This window comes from Monopterus albus, unplaced genomic scaffold (genome assembly GCF_001952655.1).
Source record: "Monopterus albus unplaced genomic scaffold, M_albus_1.0 scaffold11.1, whole genome shotgun sequence".
Classification (NCBI taxonomy): domain Eukaryota; kingdom Metazoa; phylum Chordata; class Actinopteri; order Synbranchiformes; family Synbranchidae; genus Monopterus; species Monopterus albus.
In genome coordinates, this window is record NW_018127891.1 from 1,101,274 (window position 1) to 1,114,096 (window position 12,823).

Here is a 12,823-nt window from a genome sequence, read left to right on the forward strand (position 1 = left end):
ACTCATCTGACCAAGAGAATCCTAATACTGCTTTACAATTTTCAGTTCAAACAGTTATGTTGGTATCATCTACACCTTTGGTGTCTCCTGTGAATGCAAAGATCCATTAACTTTGGCAAGCAGTTTTTGATGGTTAACAGTTCAACTCTAGCAAAGAGCTGATTCAAATGCGCCTGAGTTATAACGGCAAACCTTTACTATAAATGCCTTTGAATTATTTCAAATGACAGTGGATGGATTTACTATGTAGTAATATGGATACAGCTGTGTTTACAGACGTGTGTGTGTGTGTGTGTGTCAGTGGGGGTCTCAATCCTAAGTGGCTTTAGGAACTTGCGCTGGTGCACACACACATACACACTGCCAGAATATATTCATTAAAAGCCTAGTCCTACTAACAGGGCTGTCTACTGTCCCAGACAAACTGCAGGAGGAGGTGTCTGCTGCTTGCTTTTAAACTGGGTTAGTGGACCAGAGAAAGAATGAGAGAGAGAGAGCATGAGAGAGAGGGACAGAGAGAGAATCTAAAAACTAAAACTGGGACAGGGTACATTAGAGGAGTTTACTTCATCAATTGTGGGGGTACCCCCTACTGCGTACCCCTTTTTACCACATGCATGAGCGTATTTTTTTGAATATAATTCTATATGTGGCTAGATACGGTACATGCACCATCTTGTCTCATGTCTATTAATTATAGAAAGGTTTTACAGGTGTCATTTTTAATATTTTCACTGGCTTCATATAATGAACTGGATATGTGCATATGCTTCTCTTACTTCAGTCTCCTGCCCTTTGGTTGATTTAGACACACACCGAAACACACTTAACACTAGTAGACATGCAAACGCAGATGTTTCAAGCTACACAAGATTGATTTCGCACATCTTTGTGTTCTAGTGTGTGTCACATGGCATATGCGTGAGTTGCAGTCTGAGTGTTGCCTCTAAGGGGCACTGCAACATGAAACCACAAGAGAAAGCTGAGCCCTTCTGTTTGGGTTAGTGTCCGCCCAGAACAACCATGGCTGAACAGTTTGACAAAGCTCTAGCTAAACATGTCTATATGTATAAACATATTTATGATACTGTACTTCGTCGACTCTTTATTCATGCCGGAATGTAGTTAAACCTGCTTGCAACTGCTCTAAACCATGCACAATACCAGTGAAAAGTTGGGACACAGTTTCCCACTAAATTGACTGTTTTTGAATCGTAGTGTAATTATTATAGTACATGTTTCTCCATGAATGCCATCTTGTTTACTGCTGCAGTCGTGGAAAAATTCTGAGCTTCAATTGGCAGATATCGCCCCCTTGTGGACAGAGCATCTCCATCTCTCGTTAAAACACACGCTGACAATGTTCACCAGTGACGTGTGATGGCCCAGGTGTCATTTGCGTCCGTGTACTTGCGTAAAATATGTTTCTTAAGATCCAAATGGCAGCCTATTAATATGTGAGAATGACGGTGTGGCCTTGGGGTTGTAGCGTAGCAACCCATGGAGAGATTCTGCAAGAAAAGCCTTGCATCTCTTTGATTCTCTGTCTTTGCACTGTCGACAAGAGTTAAGCATCAAAGATAAGAACTAACTATCCTCACTCGCCCTCTCCATCTCTTTGTGGCCTCTGAGTTCGCCTTGTAATTTGCTCTGTCTCTCTTTCTCTTCCTCTTTTTGTCTCTCTCTTTGTCTCTGTCTCCCTCCATCTATCTCAGCGCTATGATGAGAGGGAGGTGATGAGGTCAAAGTGAATCTTCCCCTCACAGAAGATGATTATGTGTTAGCCTGCTGTTATTCAGTGGAGCCGGCCCTATGGCCATGAGCTGGCCTGCCATCCACATGTCAGCAATGAGGGGCACCAGCTCGACACTGTCAAAAGAGAAAGGTAGAGAAGCTCTGCAGTCAAATTAATGGCCACGGTCAAATGTGCCTTGCTATATGTTTCATAAGGCTCCAATACCTCATAGAGCCACTTGGTTGTTGGATGCATGCAGTTTTTCTTATGGCACAATCTTAGACACCTAAACTGATTATAGATGCTGGTGATATCACTGGGAGCAGGCATTAACTTATAAAGTTGCACTAGAGGTAAAAATAAATCAAACACTTGTGAACAGATATGATGTACCATAGAATTAATAGGGAAGTGGTGATGCCAGAGGTCATGTCAGGCGTGTTAATTAAAATTCAGCTAATTACAGTAGCAGCTCACGTTGGTTAATTGGTCAGTCTTGGCTAGTTGAGGTAAGAGAGAACAACACTTTAACTGTACTCTTTTTCAGTGAACAGGGCTCAAGGCTTCTCAGAGAGAAAACTGTTGAGTCTTCCACCTTTATCTTTGTCCCTCTTGACTTTTCTTTAAGCCTCAGACTTCGTATTCAGCAGCCCCAGGCTTGAGCTATCTGCCTTGCCCTTTTTTCAGTTAAGACTTTTCGAGGTGTGACACACTGTGTACTTTATTGCACTTTCTCAGATGGACTCCAATCACGTGCATACATTCTGTAGATACATGCATGCACTCAGAAAACATGTCTTCACACACATTATGGTGTTTAGCATGAGTAACTAGGAAGTCATTGAGCGCTTATCTGAAATCCACTGGCAACACTATAAAAGCTACTGTGAGGTGTGAACACATCTGTTTGAGTCACAACAAATCTAATATGTATTTCATCACTTCTTAAAAAAGCCATCAGCAAGTCTAATGCTCTGGTATAGAGAGCAGCACTCTATGATGCATGTGCCTTCAAAGCATTTTCTTAAACATCAGCATGTAGCACATCCTCCCCACACCTTGGCATCATACATCTACTGTAAGCGGCACTGCTGATAAGCCATGTTTATCATTTTTGCAATTCAGATTTATAAAACCAACAATGCCCTAATTGATAACACCAGCAACTGCCACGGTTTCTATCGCTGGCACCTGATCTGCATGAAAATTATGTCTTAATCAGTGATTATCAAGTGGCATGTGCCAGAATTGTGAAAATAGCTTCAGCTTTTTTCAACTTCTTGGAACAGAAAAACCACACCAGAGCCGTCAGTGTCACTCACAACTGAACCAAGTGAGCCGTAGGGAATCACCCTGCATGTCTGTTTCAGGGCTTAAGAGTTACTCTCTCATGACGCGCTACCATTTTAAACCTTATTTGGTTTGCAAAAGTGAAACTAAGCTCTTTCTGTGCCACTCTTTTTACCAAGTTCAATTTTTGGAATGCATAGCTTGAGAAAGAGATAAGGGGGTATATGGGGATAAATTTTGGAGACAGTGGACAGCAGAATTCAAGAGGGGGTCACTAGGGGTAGGGAGGAAGCAACAGTGGGAATGGAGGAAAGCACATGGGAGGGAATGGAGGATGGAGGTGTGGAACCCAGAAGGGGTGGGGAGTAGGTGGGTGAGGAGGGGCTGAGGTTTGGGCAGTGAGACACTCCAGAGAGTTGACAGACCTTCAAAGGGAAGTTTTCTGCTTTCACTGAAGGGCCCCTAGAGTGAAGGGGACCTGGTGGCAGGCAGCATACCCTGATCCCAGGATGCCCGACGGTCTCCGTGGCACTCCCTCCCCCCATCCCACCATATTCATCAGAAAGTGGAGTTGAGATGATGGGGGGTCAAGATGTGTGGAAGGGCTGTTGTAGATCATGGGCAGGCTCAGATTTTTATGGTATTTTACCCTTCAATCAAGAGTGTGAAGGACAGGATGACTCCTTTGAATAGGAAAAAGGAAGACAAGAATTCCTGTTGAACATTTATATACAAAAGCATACAGTTCAATTAGGCGTTGCTGTTAAAGAAGCCCAATAAATTTTGATGCTGTTTTGCAAGTGCAGTGTTTCTCATACACAGAAAAAGCAGGACAAATTGTGCAGCCATTTGTACCCTTGAGTACAGAAATGTTCTTTCATTGTCACAGTGCTTCTGAGTGCATTATCGTCTCTGTACAGTATATGTCTGTTTCAGGGCAAAGTCAGTGATGTCATCATTCCTGGTCCTATACCAGGGATGATAGACAAAAGTGTGGGGTATTCTTTGTACATCACTAAACAGATCCCAGAGCAAATGAGTAATGCTGGATTTTCTTATACTGGCTATGACAAAATGTGGCCAACAAATTGAGTGCATAAGTTCCCCATTTAAATCCTTAACGTTGCCTCAACTGCATGTCCGCCAATTTGATGTGGTGGTATAACTTATATAATCTCTGATAAATCCATAAATAGTAATCCTGTGTGCAGTTGTATGCTGATACATCCAACATGGTGCAAAGTTGAAGAAGGACAATAAATCCACAAAGTAAAAGGAATTCCAATGCACCCAAAGGATGTCTAAGTTATCTTCATTTATTAGTAGTTCTTCGTGACTGCATGATGATGTGGACAGCATTTGTGTGCACTAGAATTCTGAAATCTTTGCATTATATTCAGAGAGAGTACACGCACAACATGAACCTGGGAACTGGTGAAAATAAAATACAAGAATATTCTGCAAACTGATATTATATATAATGTATTACTCTTAGTTCTACTTCCATTATTGTCAGAGTATGTATATATTAGAGTACTGTAGATATCCTTAGCTTTGCCTTAACATTCAAATGACAATGTTTCCAAAACAAGTTTGACATTCTCACCAACATTTAGTTTTTCATACATTGGCCAAATATATTGGAAAAAAAACAACTAATAATAAGCTTCAGATGAATTGATATCCTTTGTTTTTAAAGCACATAGGAAGAAGGCAGACCAGGAAAACTTGAAGGAATTGTTTCAGAGCAAGACACACTTTTCAAATAGCTCAACAAAAAAAACTAAAATTTCCACATGACCAACCCTATACAAAATCTCATTGCAATACACACTGACTATATGATGGTAAGAGCATGGCTTCTCTTTTTCTGACCCCTAATATGAAGCACTAATAGTCCACTTCACTTATCCCCTAACTGACTGACATGGTACTGTTTAATTAAGGACAGGTTGGGATGGGCCAATGGGTTGTGCCGACCTCTCAGTACTCTGATTTCTTTAAACTCCTTTCTTATTATATTCACTCTGATCTCAGTGGGATGCTTCCTGTTCCGACACTGTTTAAATCTGAGAATTTATCTTGTTTACACTGAATAAGCCTGAGAACAAAAAATGCGCCCAAGTAGATTATTTACATGTTGCCATGACAACAAGCCCTGCAAGATTTTTGAGGAACCAACAGATCTGGCATCATGTCAAAATGTCAAAGTTGTCTAGCTAACCTGTTACTGTAATCCACCTGCAAAGAACCCCCCCCCAGGAGGGCTGGGTTTAAATGTGTCTCAGTAAATACTGGAAGACGTGTGTAAACAGCAGCACATTGATCAGCTTTGTATTCATTATCAGCACGTTTCTGCCGGTACTGGATTAGTCAACATACCGACCTCTGTTTGCTTCACTGTAAACTAAGGCCAATGTCAATGCCATAGCCCAACTGGAATACTGTTCACTGTTGGAACATGGTCGCATGAAAACTAGAGACTTACACTTGACTGTTTTTAATTTCTAAAGGTATATTGTGATATCAAAATAAATAATAATTTTCTTTTTAAGGCGAGGAATTAATTAACATGAAGGTTCAGATGCGACATACAGTACATAAAATAGGGCATGGACACTAATGTGAAGCCAGTAACCTTACTGCTAACGAATCTTGCCAGCAAGTTAATGCACTTCTCATAGACAACGCACAATCAACATCACTATAAGAAAATGACAGCTGTTTACTTCACTCCTTTGCCTATACAACTCCAGTAGTAAGTATCTACAATTACAGGTGTGACAGGGTTGTCAGTGGAAACCTTGAATCCATAAACATTAGGTTGGTGCCACTAACAGCCTCTCATCTCACTGAGCTCCTCAGAGAAATGGACAACACTGGTTGGCTAGGCAGTGGCTACTGTGTATAGCAGAGAAAAGCAAGCGAGAGAGAGCGTTAGCAAGTGTCAGAGATGGAGGAAAAAAAAGGAGCAGGAGAGAGAGGCACCAAAGTGTGGAGGGCAGCTGCAGTATATCGCCCCATTTTAGCCCATTACAGTATATATGGGGGCCTTTTTCTCCCCTCTTTTGCATTGTAATTATTTTCCAGCCCAAAGGTAGCTGCAGGCAACGTCAGCCACTGCGTCAGGGCCCACTGCATTAGCCGGCCATTGCATTATTTATTTGTGCGTGGGCAGCCGGATGGATACCCCAAATCCACAGAGACTCAGGGCCTTCTCAATGTCACCTCTTGCATTGTGGAAGGAAGTTGTAGCTGCTTGGACTTGCACTGGGAAAGCTTAGGCAGAGAGTGGCTCAAGGGCAAAAGGTATCTTGATGTTGGGGGACACATGCATGGGAGTATTAGTTAGTGTGCAATATATTCAAGAATGGGTCAGAGGTTTAGTGACTGCCCTCACTTATGCAACAGTCAGCTGTGTAGGACTCATTGGGATGCACTGGATCACCATCTCAAGGGTCTTATAGGACATCAGTGATCACCAGTGTCATAAAAAGTAAAGAGGGTCATACAGTTCACACTGCCTAAAGGCGTTTTATGTAGCTATAGATGGTCATATGCCATGAGTTACCCCTGGGCACCACTGGTAAATAGACTTGATTTTGGTGTGTAGGAGCTGCTTTTACATTATGTCACTCTCCTCTGTGTATCAATAAAGGGATATTACACCCAAATACCAGTGGACTTGGTAAGGTCACAGCATGTCAGGCATATGTGGAGAGGTAGAGCAACACAGCTCAGTGATTGTGACGTTTGGGAAGTAATACTCTGGTGTCTTCTTCCGTGCTACAGCGCACACACATGGACACACAGAAGCAACCACACACTGCCCTGTTGGACATGAACTCTCCTGACCTGTCAGCCCCGACCAATTGCATCGTAGCACTCAGAATGACAGCTGAACCACTGTCCCTGTCATGGCTCCTCAGTGTAGAAATACACACCTGCACACAAACACACAATGCACACATGCCACTACATATTCGCTACAGCAGCGGTGCAACATCAACTCCCACTGGCCCCTTGGATCTCTCTGTCTCCCTGCTTGCCAGCAAGCTCGACCGCATGAGACGCTCAGACGGCCTCGTGACATGACAGTGTCTCTCTGTTGACCCTTTTAAGGGAGGAGAGCGGTGTTTCCTTCTCTGCCTCTTTCTTTCACCAAGGCTGAGGGGTGGGTAACCAAGTGCAAATACACAGTGAATTTACAGATAGATAGATAGATAGAATTAATGACTTAGAATGAGGTAAAAATGAGAAAGGAAGACAGTGAAAGAGAGTCAGTGATAGAGATAGTTAGACTTTGCCCTGGCGCCCAGTGTTCCTCCTCTAATGGGAGCTGACACTGTTGAAGCGACCCGGATGGATGTGGGGGGGACCAATGTATTGCAGGCAGCAGACCTCCCAATTATTTTTCTGGCTGATAAGTGCTGCAGCTTGTTTAAGGCTGCAGAATGGATGGAGGGATAGGATGGAAAGAGGGAAATGTAAGGTTGGAGGAAGAACAGAAGGGATGTGGCCGGGGATGGGTTGCATGGCTGACAGGTCTTGATCTGGCAGGATAGTTGGCTGTGACACACATCTTAAGGCACACATCCTTGTTTTTGTTTCTTCCCAGTGCTTACACACACACACAAACACACAACTTGCATGCATTTAACACATCATGCATGATGTAAACATATGGAAACGACAACAACAATGTACACAAACATGTTTACAGACATGTCGCAACCCACATACATTGTTTATGTCAGTGCATACTATTTGGACTACACTGAACAACAGTCTGTGAACTTTTGTACTGTACATTGTTGCATTTGTAAAATGTAATTGTTGCAGCATTACTTCTGTCACATGCTGCAGAACCTGCTTCATCCAAACTGGTTGAGAAAATATCAAACATCAAAATTTGCTTTCAGCGTGGCACCAAACCAATTTGCATTTGTATTTAAGAGGCCGTTCATTGCTGTAATTAAGTTGATGATGCAAACAACTGAGCAATTCAAAGCCTTTTTTCATCTAACCAATTTGTCAGACTGTTCACTCTTTATCAACAAGTCTGAATCATATCCAGGTCTTATTTTTTTGTTTTACATAATCACTTTACCTACCAAATGCATAGTTTTGTGATTATTCAGACTTATTAAAGAACATAATCAACTGAGCAAATCTAATTCAAAATTGATTGTGTTTATATTTGGCTTTATGATTTTGCAGTGGATCTCAGGCTGCTGCGTCCTGGATTTGCTATAGTTTTGGTTGCATTGCTGGACAAGTGAGAAGGTTTTGCTATAGTGAAGAGTGAGCCAAACAAATAATCAATGTTTCTGTGCATAGGTGTGTAGAAGCAGTGGTGGCAGTTGCATATGCTTGATGGGCTGGGTGTTGCCAGTCGTTTTGAGTGGGAACAGAGCTGTAACAAGCAGGAAGTGGAGACTGAGAGCACTGAGCCAGTGTAAAAAAAAAAGACAGACATTTGCTCCTGGATGGCCGTCTGTGTGTGTCCCTGTGTGCGTGTGCTAGCGGGAAATGAGAGGGCACGCCTGTATTCCAAGCGCTTAATTATTCTGGGGGGAAAAGTTTGAGGACAATTCATTTCAAAATAAAGCTTTTCATACATAATCATATACTTATGAAATAATTATATTCTTTAGATCAGAGATACTTCACATCAGAGAAATTGTTGCATTGATCGCATCAGGCCAAATCACGCAACAGCAGTTCCTTAGTGTCAGCACTTGTCTAAACAGCTGTGGTATCTGTGTCATGACAGCCTATAATTTGTCTCATGTTAGCTAAATGAATGTCATAATAAGGGTTATCCAGTCCATGCTAAGTGTCATAATCTAGAGCAGAGTAGCTGAATTACATTGGTGTCATTGCTGTGCAGTTAATGCCTCGGTGATCACCGCTACTGCTAACATTGCCCACAGCCAGAAAAGACTGAGCAGCATCAGACTGTCAGCCAGTAAAACCTATCGCTGTTTCTCCCAAAGAATCTTAATCCAAAATTTATTTTTTTATTTTGCCTCCTTTCTCCTCAGCATAGTAAAAAGACAAGGCAAGCAAGAAACTATCTTTCTAAGCCTTTGTACAACTCATACTGTGTATTTATTGCAGCTCCTTTCGTTATCATTTTTGATATTCTTTATGCATTGCCCAAGAGGAATTTACTTTTGCCTAGGTGGTGTGCAGCTTCAGCAACTTCGCTGTGCTCCCGGAGTGGCTATGGGTTAAATAAGTATCATTCAGGGATGCTTTGACAGGTGTGGCCATACTGAGGAGCAAATCGTAGTCCCAATGGGTGAAAAACTCACTAACCACTGCACTAACCTGCCAGCTTTACCTATTGTATAGCCTCTTGCAATTCTATATACAAAAACCACTGTGGGATACTTGCAGTTTTGAGGTCCCCCTAGTGAGGCAGCCTTTATGTGTTCCTTCTCTTAAGCTAGAGTTGCTCCTTTTGCTTTAATTACAGTAAGTACAGCAGACCCCCCAGGCTTGTTTAAACAGATCAACCAGCAGAAGAAAGAAGAAAATGCTAATTAGTCTCATAATGTTGCTGACCATGCTAGTTCCTTAGCACTTCTGAGTTTTATTGACATAAGAAGGACAATAGGAGTCTGTATTCAAACGACTTGCTCTGTCCTTGTGTTTGAGTGCAGCAGCTGCTGCATGTAGACCATTACTTATCACATATGTTACTGTATTAGACAGAGTGAAATTAAGCACAATGATATGAAGGCGCGTATCTGTGTTTGTGTATACTTTCGTTTCATGTCTAACTATGTCAAAGCCTGGGGCGCGTATATGTGTTTGCCTGTACTTTTGTTTCATGTCTAACTATGTCAAAGCCTGTGGAATTTCAGTATTACAGTGTACTTTGCTTTTTTGCATGTATGAATATTGAGAAATGGTGTGTGTTTCCATGTCTGTGTCTGTGTATGCATGTGTCAACTCCCCATCCTCAGCTGAAGTGCAATCCAGAAAGTTTCTAATGCATTCCATGTTTCTCAGCCAAGAAACTGTATGTGTTTATGTGTGTGTGGAAGAGAGAGAGGAGAGTCGGTCAGAATTCAGATCAATACTATTGACCTGTTTACCTTGGTGCCGAGTATATCAGCCAGCTCTCGGGTTTACCACTTGAAACATTAAAACTAGACTATTAGTAATACTTTGATCCTTCTGTTTACTGATTGGATGACTTGTATTGGGGCAGTACACCTGACAGACATGAGGAGAGGGGATGGAGGGGGTGTGAGAGGTGTAGGGGAAAAGGGGGTTAAACACAGAGGGAGAGAGACTTTGAATCTAATCCTCTTGACTTAAAGCCATCGGGTTTTGCCCGTCTCGCTGCTCGCCTCTAGACCTGATGTGGTCACTCAACCCTATCAAGCTGCAGGGCATTGTGGTCCGTCCGTCTTTGCCACACTCCCCCTCCTCCTCCACCCTCAGGCGCTTTTGTGCTCCCAGCCCCCCCAATCCTCCATACCACAGAAACAGAATTCCTTTAAATGCTTAATTCCCCTCCGGGTTCCTTTTTGCAAGCACCCTCTCACTTGTTTGTCCATCGATTTTTCATCCCTCTCCAGCCAATGCCCCCCTCCGCCTCCTTCCTGTCCTCCTCTTACTTCTCTTCCTCTCACTTCTCTGCAGCTCTCCGTCTGCATCTCCCCAGTCTCTCCCGCTCTCCTCTGTTGTTGATGCAGTCTGATTTATTTATTTATTTTAAGCTTGTTGCCCAGGTAATTTGTGGTAGGTAATGACTTTCAGTGAATCTACTTTGCGCTCTTTGAATTCTTTTTCTGACTTTTCTGACCTTTGCATCATTCAGGCCCCTTTGTCCCATTTGCTCTCCTACATTTTTCCCCCATTTCCCTCTTATACTGTCTCACTGTCTCTCCTCCTCTCACTCTTTTCTGCTCTCTGCCAGTGTATTTTAATTCCCCTAGATATCAGTGGTGCACGCTACATGCATGAATGTGTGTGTGCCTCTCTAAAGCCCACCTGAGGAGGTGATTGACATCTGGCCCTCTGCTGTGGATGCCTCTGACTCCTGTTCCCCTCCTTTTCTATCATCCCCCTTCCCTCCATCCTCCCCCTTCTCCTGCCATCATTCTTTCATTTGTTGGGGCATTGGAAGAACAGTACAACTCTGTGGGATTTGGAGAAGTAAGGTAGGGGAGAAGAGTAAAGGAGCAGTGAGAGAACGTAGTGACTTAATTTTGGCCTAAAATAATTTGGTGGCATGTTCCTTCTCCCCTTGCTCTTTTATAAACAGTGATACCAAATGACCATTCTAATTCAGGAGGCAATGCTAAAGAGTCCTTTTTCTCACATAAAATGATCCCTGCATTTCATTTACTGGGAAGGCAGGGCAAAGAGGGTGCTGTATGTACGAGTATGGAAGCATGTGAAATTTCAAGAGCCCACCCCCCCTTCCCCAAACATTTCCACCTGCACTCCTCTGTATCTTTTCTTTCCCTGTTTCCGTTTTTTCTTTTCCTTGTTCCCATTCCCCCCTCCACTGCAGCCCCAGTAGCATTGTAATGTTAGCATTCATAGGGGGGTCTCTAATGGTGGTGGTGAGAGGGGTAAATAAGGCTTCTGGCTGTTCCTCAGGCCAGCTGGCATACTGGGGTTGGCTGTAGAGCTGACCTGGACACTTACAGACACAATGAGTTGATACGGGGAAGAAATAAAGACTAGGACAAGAATTACATGGAACTGATCCAGAATGCTTAGTTTTAACAGAAATAACCTTCATCTGCTGTATACAGCACCTTACAGTACAGCACACTTCATTGTGCATTACAGTACAGTACCATGCTAAAAGGGGCACTGTCACCCTCTCCTGATTGCACACAAAATTATCACTTAAATGAATGCTTTCAGCAAAGATCTACAGTGTGGTACTTACATTTCATTATTTGAAGGACAATAAAGCCGATAGATTAAAATAGCTTACAGTGTGAACAAATATACTGTTCACAAAAGTTTAGCACGCTGGGTTTTTTGCCACTTTTGATTAATGCAGACACAAACTCAGTGTAATTTCCTTTACAGAGACCCAGTAACAAAGTCAGGAAGGTTTTTAATATTAATCAGATATCTATGAGAAAGCAACATTAAACATTGCATTTCTGTATTGTTACATTTTGATGGAGGTGCAGGGTCCTTGTGAATAGTTTCCTTGCATTGCAAGTGTGATGGGCAAGTGTCAGTGTGTGGAAAACCAGCTGCCTGGTCCCACCAGGAGGGGACAGTAGAGAGCAGGGAGACTATATTAAACTCCCGTTTAGGTAGAGGGTGAGGAGATGGAACATGAAGAGACCCTCTTCACCTTCCAATGTTCAACAAGAATGGAGGAATGAGTTTAGTGGAGAGCAGAAGAATGGAAGAAAGAGATGACAGTCTTTTAATATATATAAAAAGATATGAGACAAAAACTAAGGGAAAAAGAAAATCTTATAAATTCTTAACATTTTCAAATTTCAAAAAGGACAGGTGGCAGTTGTACACCAAACATATTATAGACACACTCATACACACTCTAGTACATCCTTCTGGCATAATCCAGAGGTCAGGGCAGAATTCATCTCCCTTAATCATGCAGATGAACATGACCTTGGCCGGCCTTGGCACCCGGTCACATCAGCACCCTTATCCAGCCGCGCTTTGCATCTTTGATTGTGTTAAATCATGTTTCCCTATCATCAGCAGGCACTGGATGGACAGCATCCTTTTCTAAGCACATCCAGAAAAGGATAATTGCCAAGACCTTTAAAAGCC

The 12,823-nt window shown here is 42.6% G+C and overlaps 1 long non-coding RNA gene across 1 annotated transcript in view; it reads left to right on the plus strand.

Annotated features, from left to right (window-relative positions):
* The window catches only part of LOC109954714 (uncharacterized), a 204,767-nt gene that overhangs the window by 90,157 nt on the left and 101,787 nt on the right, over positions 1–12,823 (plus strand). The gene's annotated exons all lie outside the window — the stretch shown is intronic.